Source organism: Arvicola amphibius, chromosome 8 (assembly GCF_903992535.2).
Source record: "Arvicola amphibius chromosome 8, mArvAmp1.2, whole genome shotgun sequence".
Taxonomy (NCBI): domain Eukaryota; kingdom Metazoa; phylum Chordata; class Mammalia; order Rodentia; family Cricetidae; genus Arvicola; species Arvicola amphibius.
Window position 1 is genome coordinate 400,031 of NC_052054.1, and position 22,151 is coordinate 422,181.

Consider the following 22,151-nt stretch of genomic DNA (forward strand, 5'->3'; position numbering starts at 1 on the left):
GTGTTGAGAACCACTGACTTAAAAGTGCAGAATGTTTTTCGCTCATTCACCATTTATCAAATATGGGTAACAGATTTTTTGCTAGGCCTTGGGGGAATGCAATAGTAATCCTTAAAACAAGTTTATGGGGAAGGAACTGAGCAAAATTGCTAGATGTGATAGAAAAGCCAAGGACTCAGGATGCTGAATTTCCTTTTCCCAGACTTCTCCACTACAGTCAAGCACACACATACATACTTGCTTCTCATAAAGTGAGGTTCTGAAGTGTCTAAAGTTCCTGGAACTCAATCTGTAGTCCAGGTTGGCCTCAGACTCAGAGATCTACCTGTCTCTTTCTTCCAATGGGATTAAAGGCATACACCACCACTTCCTGGCAAATTCTAACTTTTTTAGTCAGAAGTTCAATGTGTAATTATTTTGGGTAAAGCTAGCCGGGTGGTGGGACACAGCCCGCCATTCCTTCTACATATGTTTGTGACTCAAAGCAGTAGAAATTCATTTTCCCATAGTTCTGAAAGCCGGAAACAAAATAATTTTTCACTGGGCCAAAATAGTATATGTGTGTGAATATGTGTTTATGGTATATGTTGGTCATAAAACTAGAAGGGACTCACTGAGGAGGAGGAAGAGCTAAAGGGGAGTGGGAAATGAGATAGTGCTGGGGTATTTGTAAGAAGAAAGAAGAAGATAGGTCTGACTATGTGAATAAGAATCCACTTTAGCTCACAAGGAGTTCTGAAGAAAGTAGACTTCATATAAAATCTAATATTAGACGTTCAGTAATAAATGGTCAGATACACAGACAAAATTTAAGTGAGATTCAAGAAAATGGAACAGTGACATAAATTGTCAGTTAACATAAAATAATCATAAATATGTAGTTACTTATTCAGTTGTGTTGACTGGTCACAACCTTGTCATAGAGAATTATGTATGAAAAAACTTTAGCTGGGTGATGGTGATGCATGTTAGCACTTGGGAGGAAGACAGAACCTGGTCTACAGATGGCCAGGGCTACACATAGAAAACAAAAAACAAAAACACACACACAAAAAAAACCCCAAAAAAACAAAAACAAAAATTAAATTGGTCCAAAAGTATTCTTAAGTTTCAGATTGCTAAAATAGGTTCTAGTTATATTTAGTAAAAGGCAGTTACGATTGCAAACCTCCAAACACTACAATTTCCCCCACAGGCAAGTTTATAAATACCTCAAAATACCTGATGGAATTCCTGTAGTGATCTACTCTGTCCCTTTAATTGACAAGCCATATCCACTTCCTCCCGTTTGTTGAGGCAAGCTGATCTTCAGCTTCCAGCCTGAGCCCATTCCTTTTCCATCTCCCTATTGAAGAGGCAGCTTCTGTCTCTCCCTTCTTCCTACTTCTCCCCTTCCCACTTCTGTCTCTCTGTCTCTGTCTCTCTCTGTGTCTTTGTCTCTGTCTCTGTCTCTCGCCTCTTCTCCCTTTCTCTCTCCTTCCCCTCCAACTTCACTCTGCATGGCGTGCCTATCCATGTCTCAGTCTCTCGCCTGCCACGTGGCTCCCTGCCTGGGACCAGCTGCCTTTGGAGACCTGTGGCGTGGTCTCGTGGCTTGCCCATCCATCTGTCTCTTCTTGTGGTACTGACTGCCCCATGGAGGTCTCTCACCCACCACGCAGCTCCCTGCCTGGGACTCGTGGCCCGCTGCGGCCACTCGGGAATTGGGCTGTCCCTGCCTGGGACTGGCTGCTCTAGAACCCACAGTTCACTGCCTGCTGCCACTTCGAGGACCTGTGGCATGGTCTCATGGCCCACTGCCCACTGCAGCCACTTGGGGATCTGTAGCATTTTACTTAATCTATTATAACTCCAACATATTCTAGAAAGTTTAGGCATGAGGATGTGCTATGCTAGTTTGGGGAAGCCCCTGTTCCTGAGACAGGTTTGTATTAGTTTCCTTTTTTTTTTTTTTTTAAATATGACTGACTTCCCCCTTTCAAGCAGTTCTTCAATGAATACAACTTGGTTTCCTTCAAATGTTCAGCTTTTAAAAGCTGCCGTGGACAGTCAAAAGACATGTGCAAATGTTGGACTCAGTTTTTTAAAACAGTGAGGGGGTTTCCTCAGTCACTAATACCCTGATACTCCAAACTCATTTCTGAATTTGGGGCATCCTTGCTAAGAATTGAAGGTTGCCATTAATTGATGTGTGGTTGTCACTATTAGTTCCTTTTAAGATGATTTGCTTTACAGAAGCAAATATAGCCTATGCCTGTATGAAATAAAAGCTTTCACAATAGAGTTTATCCAAAAATAGCTTGTTGTTGGCCATTCTTAGACCTTTCATTATTTCTAAAAAATATTAGTGTTGGTACATTCTGTACCTGTTGTCAAAGTCACTGAAACATCAGATTGCAGTGAGTCTTTCTCCATCCCAAGTGCCAGCTCCAAAATAATGACACAGAGACTCATTATTAGTTATGAAAACTTGGCCTTAGCTTAGGCTTGCTTTTAACCAGCTCTTATAACAATTTAATCCCTTTATATTAATTTACATTCTGCCCCTCCTGCTTCTTCCATGTCTCCTGGAGTATCTCATGCCTAGATTCATCTCTTCCTCTTCCTTTCTCTCCCTGAAAATTCTGCCTCTACTTCCTGCCTAGCTATTGGCTGCTTACCTTCTTATTACAGCAATCACAGCAAATATACTTTCATATAGTGTACAAATATCCTACAATTGATTATTCAGTTTGAATATGTTGAACATGTCTTGGGCTTTACTCTTACAGCTCCTGCTTTGGCTAATTTTCTACCTTGTGATTCATAATTTCTTTTTAGTTTTCTAAGGAATTTTTATACTGTTTTTCACATTTCAAGACAAATTTACATTCCTAAAACAGAACAATGGATACAGAAGATATGACATATCTACTACACAATGGAATATTACTCCTCCATAAAGATGAATGAAACCATATTATTTAGATGAAAATGGGTGGAGTTAGAGATCATCACTTTAACAAAATAAGCCAGATTCAGAAAGACAAACATAACCTGTGCTGAACCTGGATTTTAAAAAGACATGGAAGTAGTGGAGTGGGCTACTGAACTACAGTTATACCATCACTTGAAAATATTCCTAAGAAAATTTGAAGTGCTAAATTTATCTTTGCTGTGGGACAATGATTTGTACCGCGTAAAGATTTATCAGTTGTATTGTTTTAATAAAACACTGATTGGCCAGCAGACATAGAATTACTACTTTCCCAAGCTGCTCCTCTGGTTTTACCTTCCGATCTGAATGACTGATAACAGCACACCCTGAAACTGATAATTTGGAGGCTTGGGTCTCCTCTTTGTCACTACTGCCTAGAGCAAAACAGACCTTACTGCAGCGCCTGGTGAAATGCTAATCAGATCAGGAGCTAATCCGATCAATTTCCCCCTGACTGTTTACAGAGGTTGCCTGGTTGCCTGGTATCCTCTATGAATGCTGGGAGAAAATAAGCAGTGCACTGATTTAAAATACAATCCGTGCCCTATTCATAATTTTACTGAAAATAAACCATTTAGCTCTTCTATCTACCACCTAGAAATGAAGTGTAGTGGACTAACCTTCCCCTCTAGGATTCCTTGATGATTTAATTCCTTTCTTAACTAAATTTGACCATTAAGGACAGCCACGGATCTCTCTCTCTCTCTCTCTCTCTCTCTCTCTCTCTCTCTCTCTCTCTCTCTCTCTCTCTCTGTGTGTGTGTGTGTGTGTGTGTGTGTGAAAACTCTTATCTGATTTTTAAGGAGCAAAAGAATTCTGGCCCTGGAACCTGCTAGGGCTGAGTACTTGCTGGTTTTAAGGGTGTATATTGCTGGGAACATTTGTAATGGGGTGGAATTGAAAAGAAGATAAAGAAACATGGGTAGACAGAGTCTGGAACCTGTTGTGAGTAAATTTCTTAAACCTCAGATTCTGAGACCCAGACTTTTGCCCCCCTCTCTTATTGTGGAGACCTTTAATTGAACCCTGGGTGGAAACCTTAGAAGCTGGACTTTTAGTGTTCCTGTTATGTGCTCCTTTTTCTCTTAGATTCCTCCTCCTATTTGTCTTCTCTGCCTGCCAGTCCAGCCTATTCTTTCTTTTGCCTCGCTGTTGGCCATTTAGCGCTTTATTAGACTATCAAGTGTTTTGGACAGGCAAAGAATCACAGCTTCACAGGTTAAACAAATGCAGCATAAACAAAAACAGTACATCTTTGTATCATTAAAAAATGTTCCACAGCATAAGCAAAAGTAACATACCTTAAAATAGTATTTTACAATACACATCACAATTGTGTTTCTTTTTTAAAAAAATTTTTGCCATTAAAAACTCAGACCAACTGGAAATCAGGTGCTTCCTACTAATCTGTTTTCGACAGTCCTACTGGTGGTTAATAAAAACTCCATTATACCTATTCAGGCCTCTTGGTAGTTTTTCCCTTTGGGTAACCCATCACAGTAGAACTGTTACTATTTGGGGAGAAGACAGAAGGGAGGAGAGACAAGAGAGGGTAATAGGCATTGGATATAATTAAAGCACATAAAATGCATGTGTGAAAATTTCACAGTGAAAGCCACTATTTTGTGCAATGAATATATGCTAATAAAAACAAAAGTGCATTCATAGCATGACATTTTATATTAAACCTTTTTATTATTCATTATCTAGCTTGAACTAATTCATGATTAGTTAATTATCCCAAATACTGATTATTTTCTTTTTTTCAGTAAGAGCTAACTGATTATGAACTTGACACATGATCCCCGAGCCAGTGACTATATTTTCCAGTCTTATTAGAGTGAGTTTTGGGTTGTGTGTTTAAGTTTTTATTAAAGGAATGCCAGTAAATTATAAAAACAGCATGAGTCTTGCATTTGAAAAATTGGGCTTATGTTTTCCTGTGTCTTATTCTAATCTCCTGTAGGCTGAACCAGCTTCAAACATGCAGGTGACTAGACTAAAGCTATGTATGAGAAAGGTAAGGTAGGACTTTAATTCCTAGGTAACCTCATGGAGAAGGCTTCCTTCTCATTCTGCTTTACCTGCTTACTCTGACTATCACATGAAAGAGAAAGGCACTCTATTTGTGCGACTGTGGAATCTTTGATTACATGAAAATAATCATACTCCACTAATACAGATGGGATTTTTAAATTTAATGTAATTTCTATTGAAAATAATCTTTATGTAATACATTATGATTACAGTTCTCCCTCAACTACCCAAATCCTCTTCACTGACCCAAGGCCATACCCTTTCTTTCTCTTTCATTAGAAAAAAAAACAGCTGGGCATGATGACACACACCTTTAATGCCAGCACTCAGGAGGGTAGAGGCAGGTGGATCTCTTAAGTTTAAGGACACCTGCTCTGCAGAGCTAGTTCCAGAACAGCCAGGACTATACTGAGAAACCTTGCCCTGAAAAACCAAATTAAAAAAATAAAGAAGGAAAAGAAAACAAACAAGCATCTAAAGCAAACAAGTAAATAGGACAAAACAAACAAAAAATAGGAAAAAAGGAACCAAAGAAAAAGCATAAGAAACACACACACACACACACACACACACACATTTGTACACATAGAAATCCCATAAAAAACAAAATTTGAGACCATAATATATAAGCAAAAGAACTGTAAGGTTAAAAAAGGCCTATCCAAACCTTTTTTATGAAACAAAAAAACTCCAAAAATACTATTGAGTTCATTTGGTGTTGGTCATCTACTGCTGGAAAGAGGTTATAAAGGTATTGTTTCTGTTATTTCTTTTTCAGTCCGTTTGTTATTTGTATATAGGAAGGCAACTGATTTTTGAATCTCAGTTTTGTGTCATGCTCTTTTTCTGAAAGTGTTTATCAGCTATAGAAGTTTTCTAGTGTTGGGGTCACTTCTGTATAAAATCATGCCATCCTCAAATAGAGATACTTTGACTTCTTCCTTTCCTGTTTCTTGATCTCCTCAGTTTGCTCTAGTTTAGTCTCAAGTACTATATTTAATTAGTATGGAGAGAGTGGACAACCTTGTCTTGTTCCTGGTTTTAGTGGAAATGCTTTGCATTTCTCTCCGTTTATGTTGATGTTGGCTATTGGTTTTCTGTAAATTGACTTTATTATGTCCCTTTTATCCCTAGTGTTTCCAGGACTTTTATCATGAAGGGGTATTGGATTTTGTCCAAGGCTTTTTCTGCAGATATGAGATGGTGATGTGATTTTTTTTTTGTTTGTTTGCTTACTTATTTATTAATTTATTTATTTTGTTTTTTGATACAGGGTTTCTCTGTGTAGCCTTGGCTTTACTGGAACTGGCTCTGTCAGCCAAGCTGGCCTCAAACTCACAAAGATCCACCTGCTTCTGCCTTTGACTGCTGGGATTAAAAGTGTGCAACACTTTCTGTCTGCACTGCACCACCATCAGCCTGGCTGATCGTGTGTTTTTTTATTCAGTCAGTTTATGTGGTGGATTACATTTACATTTATCAATTTATGTATGTTGAATCATCTCTTCATCTCTGGGATAAAACCTGCTAGGTCATGATGGGTGATCTTTTTGATGTGTTCTTGGATTTGGTTTGCAAATATTTTATTGAGAATTTTTCCATACATGTTTGTAAAGGAAACTTCTGTAATTCTCCCCGCCCCCCGTCTCCCCTCCCCCCCAATCTTTGTGTGGTTTAGATATCAAGGTAATTGTGGCCGCATAAAAATAATTAGGCAATGTTTCTTCTTTTCTATTTTGCAGGATAATTTGAGTAATATTACTATTAATCCTTTAAAAGTCTAGTAGAATTCTGTGCTGAATTCATCTGGTCTTTGGTTTCTTTTGGTTGGGAGACTTTTAGTTATTTCCCCTATTTTACTAGGGGTATGAATGCTTAAATTTACTTATCTGATCTTAATTTAACATGAGTAGGTAATGTATATCAAGAGACTTATTCATTTTACTTTAATTTTTTCAATTTGGTAGAGCACAGATTTTTTTCAATTATGTCCTTATGGTTTTTGTACTTCCTACTGTATGTCTCTATGTCTTCTTTTCATCTTTACTTTTGTTAATTTTAATACCCCCTCTCCATTTTTTAGTTAATTTGGCTAAGGGTTTATCAATTTTATAGATTTTTCTGAAGGAATCAACTTTTCGTTTTATTGATTCTTTGTTTTTAATTTCTATTTTATTGAGTTCAGTCCTAAATTTATATCTTTCTATCCACTCCTTTGGAGTGTTATTTCTTCTGTTATTCAGAGCTTTCAGGTAAGACATTCAGTTAATACTGTGAGATCTCTCCAGTTATTTCATGCAGGCACTAGTGCTATGAACTTGCCTTTAAGAATCACCTCCATTCCCACCTTCATAACTTCAACAGTTTCCTGATCCTGAAGGTCATAATGAGGCTTAATAGGGAATACAAACTTCAGGTAGGATAGTTTAAAAGATGCAGTTAAAGCACATGAAGAAAAATCCCCTCCTTTCATGACTAAAATGCTTATGCAAACCAAGTTCCCCAACCCAACAAAACATCCAATATTTTTTCTAGTAGTGAAAGATTGATGGCTTTGGTATTAAGAATAGCAACAAAATAAAGCTGCCAGTTCTAAACACTTCTCTTCAGCTTCATACTGAGGATAAAACAGGCAATTAGACAAGAGAAGACAACATAAGGCATCCAGACCAGGAAGAGGGAAGTCAAATTATCTCTATTCACAGATGACATAATTTGTATGCAGAAATTCCAAGGCATATTACACATGAAAAAATAGATCAGAACTAATAAGTTCAGCATGGTATAGGATATTTGCTTAATGCAAGTTCTCTTTGATGAGAGGAGACCAAGGAGACACCAAACTAAACAATATTGGAACACAAATAGAGCATTGTTGGAAAAACTGGTGAAGTTTGAACTTTGGTTTATTATTCTATGTCATTAAAAAAAATCTTCATAATGTATTTATTTGATGTAGTCAATGTAACCCGATGTTAATTTAAGTAGCTAGAAGTGCTAACTGAACCCCCATGGGTTTGCCTTTTGTTCTCCTTTTGCTTCCTTCTCACTGCCCTTCCTGCTTCTGTGCTGTCTCTTTAAATTCACATTTTGATAAATAGACCACGATAGTGTAATTAAAATAGGGAGATTAAAGAAAATGGCATCACCTGTAAAGTCTAAAATGATTTCAAAGAACAAAAGTTTCAAAACATCTCTAATTTAAATGTTTTCTTATGTATTCTGCGTGTTTGTGATGAATTTTGACCTTTCCCTCCTCATAGAGAATCCATTTAACGATAAAGCTGTGTGACCTGAATTCTGTGGTGTATTGGCTGGTTTTGTGTGTAACTTGACACAAGCTAGAGTCATCAGAGAGGAAGGAGCCTCAGTTGAGGAAATGCCTTTATGAGACCCAGCTGTAAGGCATTTTTTTTTCAATTAGCGATTAATGGGGTGGGCAATGCCATCTCTGGGCTTGTGGTCCTGGGTTCTATAAAAAAGCAGGCTGAGCAAGACAGGGAAAGCAAACCAGTAAGCAGCTCACCGCCATGGCCTCTGCATCAGCTCCTGCCTCCAGCTACTGCCTTTCCTGGGTTCCTGTTCTAATTCCTTCCAATGATGGACTATAATCTAGAAGTGTATGCTATCACAATTACCCTTTTCTGTCTAGCTTGCTTTTTGGTCATGGTGTTTTGTTGCAACAATGGAAACCCTAACTAAAATTGGTATTAGTGTAGTAGGGTATTGCTGTGACAGATATGACCATGTTTTGGGGAGTATTGTTGAAGGATTTTTGAAACCTGGGCTATAAGAACCATTGAGTATTAAGGCTTCTGAGGGATGTTCTGTGGGAGTTTGGAAGATAAGAATGTTGAAAGCAGTGCAGAGGGTGGAGGCCAGGCTTGTGAAATTTTAGAGGGAAGTTTAAAGCCTCTATCAAGGCCAATTGTTATTTTGAGTTAAGATTCTGTGGTTCTAGTTAGCTGGGGCTGAATAATCAGCTGTGATTGAAAAGATGCCAGGATTACTAAAATTAAACCTTTATGTTACTCAGACAATTGATGCTGGTTGTCTGGAGCTAAGAAATTAGTGCTAATTAGGAAGAGACCAGCATTGTTGAAGTGAAAACTTCTGGGGAGTGTTTTCTGAGAGCATGGAGAAGCTGTGTTCCAGAGGTGGTGATAGTTGTACCTCGTGTTGGTAGCCAGACTTGGGAATGTATGTCACCCAGGTGTTACTAGTTTTGAAGGCATGAAGGGGTCATGGAAAGCAGCTGAGGCTTGGCACTGTGAAAGGCTAGGAGAGGCCATAGGTGAAGGTGCAACCTCAGTAGCAGTTGAAGGCCTAGAACTGAAGGGGTCACGCAAAGAAGTTGAGGCTTGGCATGAAGAGAGCCTAGGAGAGGCTATTGGTGAAAGAGCAGCCCAGCTGCAGCAAGTTCATAGGTAAGCTAGTATAACATACACACCAGCAAACTAAAAAAAAGAGCTTATCTCAAATGACAAAAGGAAAGGACCAAGACCTGAGGTTTTTCTCTGACTCTTGCACATATGCTGTGGCATGCATGTATCCACATTCATGCACATGATAATGCTATCCATGTATGTATACGTCATATACATATATTAGATTAAAAAAATAATACTTTTTTTTCTGGTATGGGGTAACTAATGACTTTCTCATTGGTTTTAAAACTCTCTCCAGAGGAGGGAATTTATGTAAAATGCAAACATTACCTGAGCAATCCTTGAAGCCAGATGAAGGAAGTGGAAGGCACTCTGTATTGTAATGAAAAACTACATTAAAGCCGATCTCTTCCTGCACCAGCCATATATTCCCTGATGAATGTGGTAGCTTTATTTTAATTCCCTTTTTTTTATGTGTGTGTGGATGTGTGCTTCTGACAATAAGTTTCATTAATGCTGTATATAAGAGCATGAAAACTTCAACAATGGTTATACCACTGAAGAAAATCTCTCTTCCTATCAACCATTAATTGTGTATATATCCCCAGGGAGGAAGGGACCCTGTAAACACCCCGACACACACACACACACACACACACACACACACACACACACACACACACACACACTTCTGTGACATAATGTTACCAGGCCCAGTCTTGGGCAGTTGATCAAAGCTGTCATGAATTAAAGAATGAAACAGTCATGTCATTCCTGTAAGTGAGTATTCCATACCATTCCCTTCCTCTGGCTCTTACATTCTTTGTGCCCCCTTTTCTGCAATATTCTCTGAGCATAGTAGGGGAGTACTATAGATTTCCTATACCAAGTTTCACTATTTCAGTTCTTAAACAAGAAACCCCGGTTGGTTTCTTGTGGTTTAGGTGTGACCATTTCCTTATTCTTTACTGATGTGCATTTTCTCCACTTCCCTTGACTCTCAGTTTTATCTTCTTACTCCATATAGCTGTTAAACTGTTAAAACTATGAAGACACTAGGACTTATTAGCATTCCTGAGTCAGAACCCTTATTGTTTGTATCTCTGCGGCATCATCTCACTTCTGCCTCTATCCAGAAATCCATACACATTGCATTTATGCCTGACTGCAACTGCCTTTACAGCTTTCTGTCGAGCCCTCTGCTCCTGTCATAAATTCTTGGAGGGCTCACCCTACTATCAGCTTGCATTTGGGATAGATGCTCTGGTTTCTGCCATCTCTTTCTCATGCCATCTGATTAATCCTCTTTTACTTCTTCTTAGGTTCACTGTCTCTAGCTCATATCGATCAGCGTCCTTCAAGGGTAAATACTGAAAAAAATTAAATATCAGCTGGTAAAGGAATATGTCCTCTGGCATTTGCTTTTAAATGGTAAAGAAAAATCAACTAACAAAAAAATGACAGAAACATAGATTTTCTAGTGGGAAGTACACTTGAATGCATTGGCACAGGAGACCACTTCCTAAATATAACTCCAGCAGCACAGGCATTGAGAGAAACAATAAATGGGACCTCCTGAAGCTGAAAAGCTTCTGTAAAGCAAAGGACACGGTCAACAAGACAAACGACAGCCTACAAAATGGGAAAAGATCTTTGCTAACACCACATCAGACAGAGGTCTGATCTCTAAAATATACAAAGAACTCAAGAAATTGGTCATCAAAAGAACAAATAATCCAATAAAAAATGGAGTACAGACCTAAATAGAGAAATCTCAATAGAGGAATCTGAAAAGGGCTGAAAGACACTTAAGGAATGCATCCTTAGTCATAAGAGAAATGCAAATCAAAAACAACTCTGAGATTCCATCTTACACCTATAAGAATGGCCAAGATCAAAAACACTGATGACAACTTACGCTGGAGAGGATGTGCAGAAAAGGGAACACTTCTGCATTGCTGGTGGGAATGCAAGCTGATACAGCCCCTTTGGATGTCAGTGTGATGATTTCTCAGAAAATTAGGAAACAACCTTCCTCAAGATGCAGTAATACCACTTTTGGGTATATATCCAAAGGATGCTCAATTATGCCACAAGGACATGTGCTCAACTATGTTCATAGCAGCATTGTCTGTCATAGCCAGAACCTGGAAACAACCTAAATGCCCCTTGACTGAAAAATGGATAAGGAAAATGTGGTACATTTACACAATGGAAAAAATTAACAACATCTTGAATTTTGCAGGCAAATGGATGGAGCTAGAAAATGTCATTTTAAGTGAGGTAACCCAGACACAGAATGACAATTATCACATGTACTCACTCATAAGTGGTTTTTAAACATAAAGCAAAAAAAACCAAACAAAAAAACAAACAAAACAACAACAACAACAAAAAACTAGCCCACAAATCACAACCCCAGAAAACCTAGACAACAATGAGGACTCTAAGAGAAACATACATAGATCTAATATACATGGGAAATAGAAAAAGACAAAATCTCCTGAGTAAATTGGAAGCACGGGGACCTTGGGAGAGGATTGAAGGGGAGGGGAGAGGTAAGAAGGGGAGCAGAGAAAATGTAAGGCTCAATAAAAAAAGAAACATAGATTTTATAAAATGACACAGTATTGACACTTGTTAAAGCTGTATGGTTTGTATTATTATTTTGTTTTGTAAATACATTGGATTTTGCATGATAAAAACTAAAAAAGAAACACACAAAGAGGAGTAGAAAATTGTCTTTTAGCCAAGTAGGAAGGGTGGATATTAGGTAAAATAGTACTCTATCATCTTGACATATACAGATCAGTATATTTTCTATAAATTGTCCTTTGCTTAGAACTACTTTATGAAGTTTATGCCTTGGTTTCATTTGACCTTAAAATTTTTGTCATGGTTGGTTGTCCTAGGCAAGGGGTTGGGTTTTAAACAAAGACATGTAAGCAAAGTTTTGTGGCTAGAATGTGAAATGCCCCCCATAGGCTTACATGCTTTGAACATTTAGCCCCCAGCTGATGTGTTATTTGGGAAGGGCCTAAAACCTTTAGAAGAGGGAGTGTTGCTGGAGTTAGTGGATAACTGGAGATGGAGCTTGAAGTTTTATAACCCAACCTTACTTCCTGTTCATTTTTCTGACTGTGGATGCAATGTTATCAACCACTCTCCTCTTCCTGCCACCATGCCTTCCCTGTATTCTTTCATGTCTTCCTCATCATGATGAACCTTGAACTGTAGGCCCAAATAAATTCCTTCTCCTTTGAATTGCATTTGTCAAGATATTTTATTATGGTAACAGAAAAGCAACTAAGCCACTGAATGTCTAAAATCCAGTGCTGTTAATATATAGATAGTTATAGGTGCTGTTGGATATTTTGGAGGGCTGTTCTGTTCACTGTAACATGTTTATCAATAGTCCTTGGCTATATCAAACAAGAGACTAGGGTGTGCCTGGCGGTGGTGGCGCAAGCCTTTAATCCCATTTCTCGGGAGGTAGAGGCAGGCAGATCTCTTGTGAGTTTGAGGCCAGCCTTATCTTCAAGAGATTGTCCCTGGACAGGCACTAAGAGAAACCCTGTCTCAGAGAGAGAGAGAGAGAGAGAGAGAGAGAGAGAGAGAGAGAGAGAGAGAGAGAGAGGCACTAGGTACTGTGGTGCTGCCACCTCCCCCCTCTCCCTCTCCACCCCATATGATAATTCACCATGTCTCTAGACATTGATAAATATCTCCTGGGGAAGAGGGCAAAGTTACATATAGTTCTGAAGTATACTAAATTATCAATAACCAATCTTTTAGTTGGACTTTATCTCTGTATGTTAATGGAGTTGATAAAAGCAGTCAAGATACCATAGTTTTTCCATGCTAATATAAAAGACTGGTTGTAGGTATTATAATAACTAATTTAAGCAGATGTTTCCAGTATTTGTTTTTACAATACCATCAATTAATTTAATACCCAGACCCTTCATTTTTAAGCTTTAATAAGTTTCATTATTGCCCCTTTTTAAGTCTGAGGTACTTTTTAGATAAAAATCTTCTGAAGGTTATTGTTTTCAAAATTTATAGAATATGACCTCTTCTTTTTCCTGTATGTGGATACAACTGCATAGTGCTAATATTTTATTTTTAGGGTAATGTGAATTTCACAGTGTATTTGGAAATGTAGCTTTTGCTTAGATTGGGGTGTATGGAAATTTATTTGATAAATTTTGTGGTTCTGGGCACAGTGTAAATGAGACATTTTCAGGTGGTGCAGTATATAAATAAGTGAATGCTTTTCTTGGCTCAGTTTTGTACCATAACTAGCCAGCAACTCTTGCATTAACTTCTTCAACTGAAAGTGCACTCATACATACTTCTGATTTAATAAAAACCTTAAAATAGGTTTTTGTACTAATATATTTATAACATGCAGGTGTTTGACATAGAAACATAAATTATACATGAATAAAAGTGGTTCAGGGAAATACTAAAATGTATGAGGGAGGATATTAAAATATATATTTGAATGTTTATTTTATAATCCAACATGAACATTTTCATACCTTGTTGAGAGTTCAGTGCTATTATATGATTAATTTTTTCTCTTGACTATTTCTAGTCTTAAATAATTTTTATTGTTTCTCTATTTCTCTTGAATTTTTTGAATTATTATTTTATTAGTCTAGTTGTATAATTTCTTCTTTTTGGAACACATACCAAGATCTGGGTACTAAAAACAATCCATTTAATTTTCCCAATACTTTTATTTATCAGTTCTTTTTATTATACTTTCCTATAGAAACTGTACAGTATATATTCCTTGCTTCACAAGAGCCACAAGTATGCTGGTAAGCCTATGTAGAGTCATAGTCATATTTTATATCATGGTAAAAATACTGACCACATATTAAACCGGTGTTAGGAAAACAACATTGTTATATGAATTCTGTTAAGACATTGGAGCTGGTGAAGGGTGGTCTCTGAAATTCAAACATGCTAATTTAATTTGCCTCATTAAAGATAGTTACTTAAAATATTTATTGAGTGCTCACTAAGTGGAAAATTGTAAATCTTTATTTATTTTTATTTAGATGGTTTTTTGTTATGTGGCTCAAGCTGGACTTAAGTTCCTGAACTCAGGTCATCCTCCTGCATCAGCCTCCTGAGATACTGGCACTGCCGTTTCTCAACTTAAGATTTCTTTTTGATTATTGTTTCTCATGAATAACTATTTTTTAAAGTATGAAAAATTAGATATGAATGAAAATTGGGTAAATTATTATGAAGAAATAATGAAAATAATTAATATAGTTAATCAACAAATTGACAGACTTGTTTACACATTTTTTTTTCAGAATGATATCCACATGGCCAAGTTCGTTCTCCTTTTTGATTATGTCCCTGAATGATCTCTTCTCAGGAAACCTCTGACTGCTGAATTTGCAAGGATACTTGCTTCTCCCCACCTACACTGGACTCCCCATCTTCTTTAATGCATCCTTTTTTTGATAGTTTTGATTTAATGATATACATGCATTACACTTGTGTTCATCATTAGTTGTCTTCCCTTTCCAACTATGAACTCTTTAAACAATTTTTTTCCTAAGGTCCTTGGCATGTGGATTGGTGCAGAGGCCTTCAGTGTATTACAAGGACCTTGTTCCCTGAAATGTTAGCAGTTAAGTCTTTGCTAATGGCTATTTATGCTACTATTCTCTAGTTATTAGCAGTTCAAACTTAAAACCTTAGAAGATCTTTGAAGTATGAAAGGGTGCAACAAAAGACTGATGGAATGGATTTTATACTATAGTTATTAAAGTTATTATTTATTCAAATTATAGTGACTGTAATTTTGATCACATGCTATGCCATGGGCTTTACCTGTTCTTTCTGACTTAGCTTACTTATTATTGTTATAGGCTCTTGAGTTAGTACATTTGGTTTAGAATACCAAACTACCTGAGGCTGGGTAATTTGTGAGAAAAAAAAAAGTTTATCTCACAGTTCAGAGGTTCCAGAGCATGGGTCATTATCCATTTACTTTCTGTCAAGGGGCCTCATTATGTATCACAACACAATGGAAAAATGGAAGTGGAAGGGTGTACATTCAAGAGGAACATCTAGGAAGGAAAATCATCAACCAGATTTTAAAGTCTTTGCATTTTTAAAGCTGTCTTTCCTTGACAAGACTCCCTAGTTTCTATTATTTAGTGAGAAATTCTGTTTTATGATATCTGGCAGATTTATAGTATATGTACTAGCATCTAATGTGCTTTTTATTTCACTCATTTGTTAAAATATTGTATACCTAACCATGTGTTAGGGCTGAGTATGGTATGATGGCTAAATTATGCTATCTTTTACCTTTATAGAGCTTGTAGTTTACTGAGCAAGACAAAAAATATCCTCAAAGGTTTGCAAGGTGCCCTCAATCACCTGCCTTTCTCTTGACACCCACATCTTGCAATGTTATTGAAAGCAAAGTGTTCTGGTAACATTTAAACTTCATTCCACTTTCCAGAATACATGGCAAAATTTGCTTCATCAAGAGTTCAGCCAGTGATGGTACATGCCTTTAATCCCAACACTTGGGAGGCAGAGGCAGGCAGATCTTTGAATTAGAGGCCAGCCTTGTCTGGTCTACAGAACAAGTTCTTGTACAGTTAGGGCTACTACATAGAGTAGCCCTGTCAGTTTATGACATTGGCATTGAAGGTCCAGAGAATTTGTTCTTATTTTCTTGGAGTTCTTTTTCTTTTTTAAAAAATTCTATCTATCTATCTATCTATCTATCTATCTATCTATCTATCTATCTATCTATCATCTATCTATCTATCATCTATCTATCATCTATCTATCTATCTATCTATCATCTATCTATCTCTATCTATCTATCTATCTATCTATCATCTATCTATCTATCTATCTATCTATCATCTATCATCTATCTATCTTTCTTTCTATCTATCTATCTATCTATCTATCATCTATATATCTATCTATCTATCTATCATCTATCTATCCTACATCTATCTATCTATCATCTAATCTATCTCTATCTAATCATATATCTATCTATCTAGTCTGTCTAATCATCTATCTATATCATCTATCGATCTTTCTTCCTATCTATATCTATCTATCTAGCAATCGTATCATCTATAGATCTATCTAGCTACCTATCTTCATCATCATCTATCTATCTATCATCTATCTATCTATCATCTATCTGTCATCTATCATCTATCTATCTATCATCTATCTATCTATCTATCTATCTATCTATCTATCTATCTATCTATCATCTATCTATCTACCTATCTATTTATTTATTCAATGTGTATAGGTGCTTGTAATCTGTATGTAAACTTGGTGCCTGTGGAGACCCAGAAGAGAATACTGGATTCTCTGGACTTACTGATGGTTGTGAGCCACCATGTACTGCGAATTGTACTGAAGTACTCTGGAAAACAACCAGGGTTCTTAACCACTGAGCCATTTCTCCAGCCCGCTTTCTCAAGACTTCATATACTCTTGGGTTTAAGCAGTCTAGGAGATCCACAAAATAGTTTTTATTTCAATGACTTAAAATTTCTTTTATGATGTAAATGAAGTTTGTAACCACCTAGGATCCAACATCTTATACTGGAATTCACCCCTGGAGATTCTTTCTCAGAAGCCACTGACTATTGCTAACTCTTTATCCGGATGTGGAAACACATGGAGTTTCTCTTTTCTATGTTGACACATGTTGTCTATGATTGTCATTATACTTGTTCAGACAATGTATTGTTAAGATTTCATATGTAGATAATTCCACTTAATAGGGAAATGCACAGGGGAAGTATCTAGTAACAGGTGTCCAGAACCCCTGCCCTTAATTTATTGTGTCCCCTCTTCCATGTTTTTCTCTGAGAGTTAGGTGTAAGGGTTGTGTTACACATGTAACAGTTGGTGTTTGGCATCCCAGAGTCCCTTACTTTCTGCCTTTTGACCAGTTGTGGGTCTCTATCTATTGAAAAAAGAAGATTCTTTGAAGGGGTAGAGCTACACTATCAGGGTATGCATTGAAAGTACAGTTAGACATTGTATTGGTTTAGGAAAATGGAAGTAGTAGGTTTTTGTCTCAAGTTTATGATTTCTCCAGCTAAGGTAGTATTTAATAGAGATTTTTGATAATCATTGCAATGCTATTCCCAACAAGTGCTAAATTATAACCTTGTATTTTTAGAATATACTTATATTTTCTTATTCATAAATCTATATCTACTTATTTTGTGATGAATGAAAGTTAACAGGATGGTAAATGAAAGCATTCATTATTAACTCTTGAATAACTGAGGCTTTCCCATTTTTCTTTCTTTCTTTTTTTTTTTTTTGTCGTGAGACAGGGTTTCTCTGTAGCTTTTAGAACCTGTCCTGGCATTTGCTCTCGAACTCATCCAGATCCACCTGCCTCTGCCTTCTGAGGGCTGGGATTAAAGGTGTGCACCACCACTGCCCGGCTTCCCCACTTTTCTTTTCTTCCTATGTTTCCATAATTATAACTCTTTCAAGTTTTACTTATTTTTAGAAATTATGGTTTTTAAAAGCACTTCAAAACAATCTCATAAAAGTGTAAACGTTACATTAGATATTTTGATCATTCATATTTTGACATAAATATGGCACTCATCTTTGATGGGGTGTTTCTAATAGAGTATATCTTTTCCATTTCAGTGTAGTTTAAGGTTAGAAGTATTTGTCATCTAGTGTTCCTTAGAACCACATGATAGGAAGGAAAAACTATGGAATGAAGTGAGGAGTTTCTTTGAGTTTGTATCATGTTTCTTCCTCTTGTGAAAGTCACAGTTCAAAGAAGTAAAGCCAAACATTTCAGATATTTGGGAACTGTATTTATCTGAGTATTTGGATTCTGAATTCCTAAATTTATACGGGGGTCAAGGAGAAATAAAGGGTAGATTTTAGATAGCCAGTTTGTTTGATGAATCTTGCCTAAAGGTTTATATATTTTTTACAACATCTGGTCTTTGTTGCTTAGAACATAGCACTTTTAATGGTAATTGTTCAGTGTTTAACTTTCCTTGCTAGACATGAGTACTTTGAAGGAAGGATTCTGTATATGTACTAGGTTGGATTCTTATGCGATTCAATAGTGTCTAAACTTTGTGTTGAATTTAGTTAGCATGGTGGTGTTTATCTGCTATCTCAGTATTTAAGGTGGCTGAGGGAAGATAATTTTGAAATTGAGACCAGTCTAGGCTACATAAAAGGGAGAACACATGATCCACCCTCCCATTGAATTTATTGTTGATCAATGATTGATATAAGCTTTAAATGTTCTTTGAAAAGCACAGATTCTGGGTTGCAGAAATGTCTCATTGGTTAAGAGGGCTTCCTGCTTGTGCAGAAGACCAGAGTTCCCATCACTGGTGTTAGGCATTCACAACTACCTATAACTAACTCCAGCTCTAAGAGATCCATTGCCATCTCCTGACTTCTGTTGGCATTCACATACATGTGCATTCCCATGACATAAGTAAATAAATCTACAAAAGAAAAGAGCTTCTAGAACACAAAGCAGATCAGTAAGAAAAGCCAGGTCATGGAGAACTACTGGTGTTATCAGTGACTTCATCAACAGGATTTTCTACTGAGTGTGGCAAAAGCCCAAAACAAGGTAAGACTGTGTTTTCCTGAATTTTATATCACTGAAGCACTTCTTGTCTCTGCACATACTTTTCCTCACTTTTGAATGGTGTGTATAAAAGAGGTTTTATACTGTTGCTAATTCAGAATTAATATGACAATAATAAAACTTTTTTAAGGAACTAGGACCATGACAAAAATTATTTTATTGAACATTTATGTTCAGGAAGGACCAAAGAGTTTCTCTTTATTGTTTGGTTTACATTCTTTGATATACTTACAAGTAGTATCCTCAAGTCTCATTTGTTTTGGGATTAAAAGGCTCTTGAATCTCTGAGTTTATAGTTTATAATTTTAAAAATATTTCAGGATTTATTTCAAAGTTTTTTCATTTCTTTTTAAAAAAGATTTCTTTATTTATTATGTATGTATGCACAAGAAGAGGGCACCAGATCTCATTATTTTTATCTTTTCATTTTTAATGGTGTCTATCACATGTTCTTCAGAAATTTTTTCTGATACTATCTGACCTGCTGTTAATTCTTTCCAGTGTGTTTTTCAGTTTAGATATTGTTATTTTCATTTACAGAGACTTGATTAAATTTTGGCATTTCTGTTGTAATATATTTAATTTGCCCCATAGTTTGCCTATGTGACTGTAATAATGGCAGTTGATATAATGTTCTTTTCTCTTAAATCTGTAGTCCTAAATGGGATGTCTCCATCAAATCCTACCCCTCAGGGGTCAGGGAATTATGCAGAAGAAGAGGCAGAAAGAATATATATATATATATATATATATATATATATATATATATATATATATATGAGCCAGAGAGGATGGATGGTACCAAAGAAACAGTGCCTTTCCCATACAACAGGACTGATTCATATGAACTCACAGTAAAATGAACTCAATGGTATTTTAAAATATTGTTCCTTCATATTGTTTGGGCATTAAAAATATTGCTGGCCTTTTGCTTTTTATATTGCTTCTGATTTTGTGCTTTTATGAGTTTTGTGTGTATGTGGATGTGTCTGTGTGCATGTGTGTGTTTATGTGTGTCTGTTTCTAGTACTTCTTTTATTTTTTTTTTTTGTTTGCCTGTTTGTTTTTTAGTAAGAGACAGAGAAGGAAGGTATGGAGCTGTATGGGTGTAGAGGTGAGAAGGATCTAAAAGGAGATGAGGGAGGGGAAACTAGGATCAAAATATATTGTATGAACAAAATTATTACTAGATGAGGAAGAGCTGAGGCTTGACAGATCACCATTTTGTAAAAGACTAATTTAATTCTTTGCACATGGAAAAACAACACAGCAAACCAGAACTTTTGTTAGTAATTTTCCTTAGTAGATCATTAAAGATTCTCACTCTTATATTTTGAAACACATGTGTAGGTTTGCAAATATAGCATGGTGCTCTGGGTGAGACAGAAGTAAGAAGTGCCCTGCTTAATTATGTAAGTCAGCATAAGGTGGTTGATATGTTGAAGGAGTAATTTTCATGGCATGTGAAGAAATCTTCCGTATCCTATAGATTGCCCTTTATAGGTTTTTTTTGTTTTTTTTTTTTTTTTTTTCCTCATGGTTTATTTTTTTTTTATATTTAAAAATTTCCATCTCCTTCCCTCCTCCTCCCCCCTCCCTCCCCTCCTTCTCCCCTTTCTCTCCCCTCCTTCTCCCCCTTCCCTCCCCTCCCCTCCACCCATACCTCCCCTCCCTCCCTCTCAAGGCCAAGGAGCCATCAGGGTTCCCCACATAGATAGGTTTTTACTGTACATATTTTCTTTAAAGTCTTATTAAAAGTAAAGGAGTGAATGGGGGCAGGGGTGTAAAAGGAAGGTGGGGGAGGGAACAGGATGAGAGGAGGGAGGGGAAACTGTGGTTGGTATGTGAAATAAATAAATTTTAACAGTGAAAAAAAAGTCTTATTAAAAGTATTACAATTCCCATTATTAACACATAGAAAGTCTTTTATTTGAAATTTGGATGTGGTGTGAAGAAAGCTGCATTGGTTGCTACAACATAGCTACCCGCTTTAGGAAATGCTTGTCCCTCTAGAGGGCAGTGCTCCACTTCTGCATCCCAAATCCTTGGAATGAGGGCTGCCTTCCTGAAAGGCTGGATGTGGTTCCTGTAGCCTCTCATCACTTCTCATTTCAAAACAGTCATTTAATAAGATAGATTTTGAACAAGAAAATAATCAATATGATTACAACCTCCATAAGCTAATATTTGATTTGGAATTTTAAGGACAATATTTTTGGTTTTTCTTCTTGTTTTCTAAGAATATGTAGTAGGTGCTTAACCTATTCTCATTATTTTATAACTGAGCTCTATTTTCTGCAAAATAAATTTTCTCTACCTCTAAAATCTATTTCACTTAAGGTTTCGTATTTGCCACTAGACATCAAACAAAAAATTAAAAATCCAACTAAAATAAAACCACAGAGAATTTTGTGTGTCTTCTGGTTTCAATTTTATATTTTATCCCCATAACTCTTGTTATTTATAGTTTCCCTTAGCCTTTTAAATCTAGATATAGACACTGGTGAAATAATTGCAATAAACATTATATTTATTATTATTACATTTTAGATGATTCCTCTTGTGCCATAGCCATCTTCTTTCTTTCTCTTCTTTTTCTTCCACCTTGTGTCTTCCTCTTTCTTCATCTTCCACCTCTTCTTTTAAAATTTTTCTTGAAACAAATAGATTTCTTATACAAAATATCAATCTCTTTTATCTAGCCTGTTTACTTCATTCTCTTTAAAACAAATAGAATTTATTAGTGTGACAGGCAGAAATCTATAATCATCCTAAAGATTTCTGGGCCTTTATGTTTGCTGCAAAGGGATTCTTTAGACTGTTTTTCTAAAGGAACTCACTTAGCCACAAGAACGATTTAAAATCTGTGTCTTGTAATCAGAGCCAGAAGCTCGGTAAGTATATTGAAAAAGTAATGGGTTTTCTATTTAAGAGAGAGTCTTCATTGATGGTTTTGAGAGGAACCTTGAGGCAATGACCTTACAGTGGCCTCTAGTGGTTGAGAGCAGTCCTTAGTAGAACAGAAAAACTGCCCAGTTCTATAAACACAAGAAACTGAGTTCTGCCCAAA

At 36.5% G+C, this 22,151-nt stretch overlaps 1 pseudogene; it reads left to right on the plus strand.

Annotated features, from left to right (window-relative positions):
- Window positions 1-4,984: 4,984 nt before the first annotated feature.
- The window catches only part of LOC119820670, a 64,070-nt pseudogene continuing 46,903 nt past the window's right edge, over window positions 4,985-22,151 (plus strand).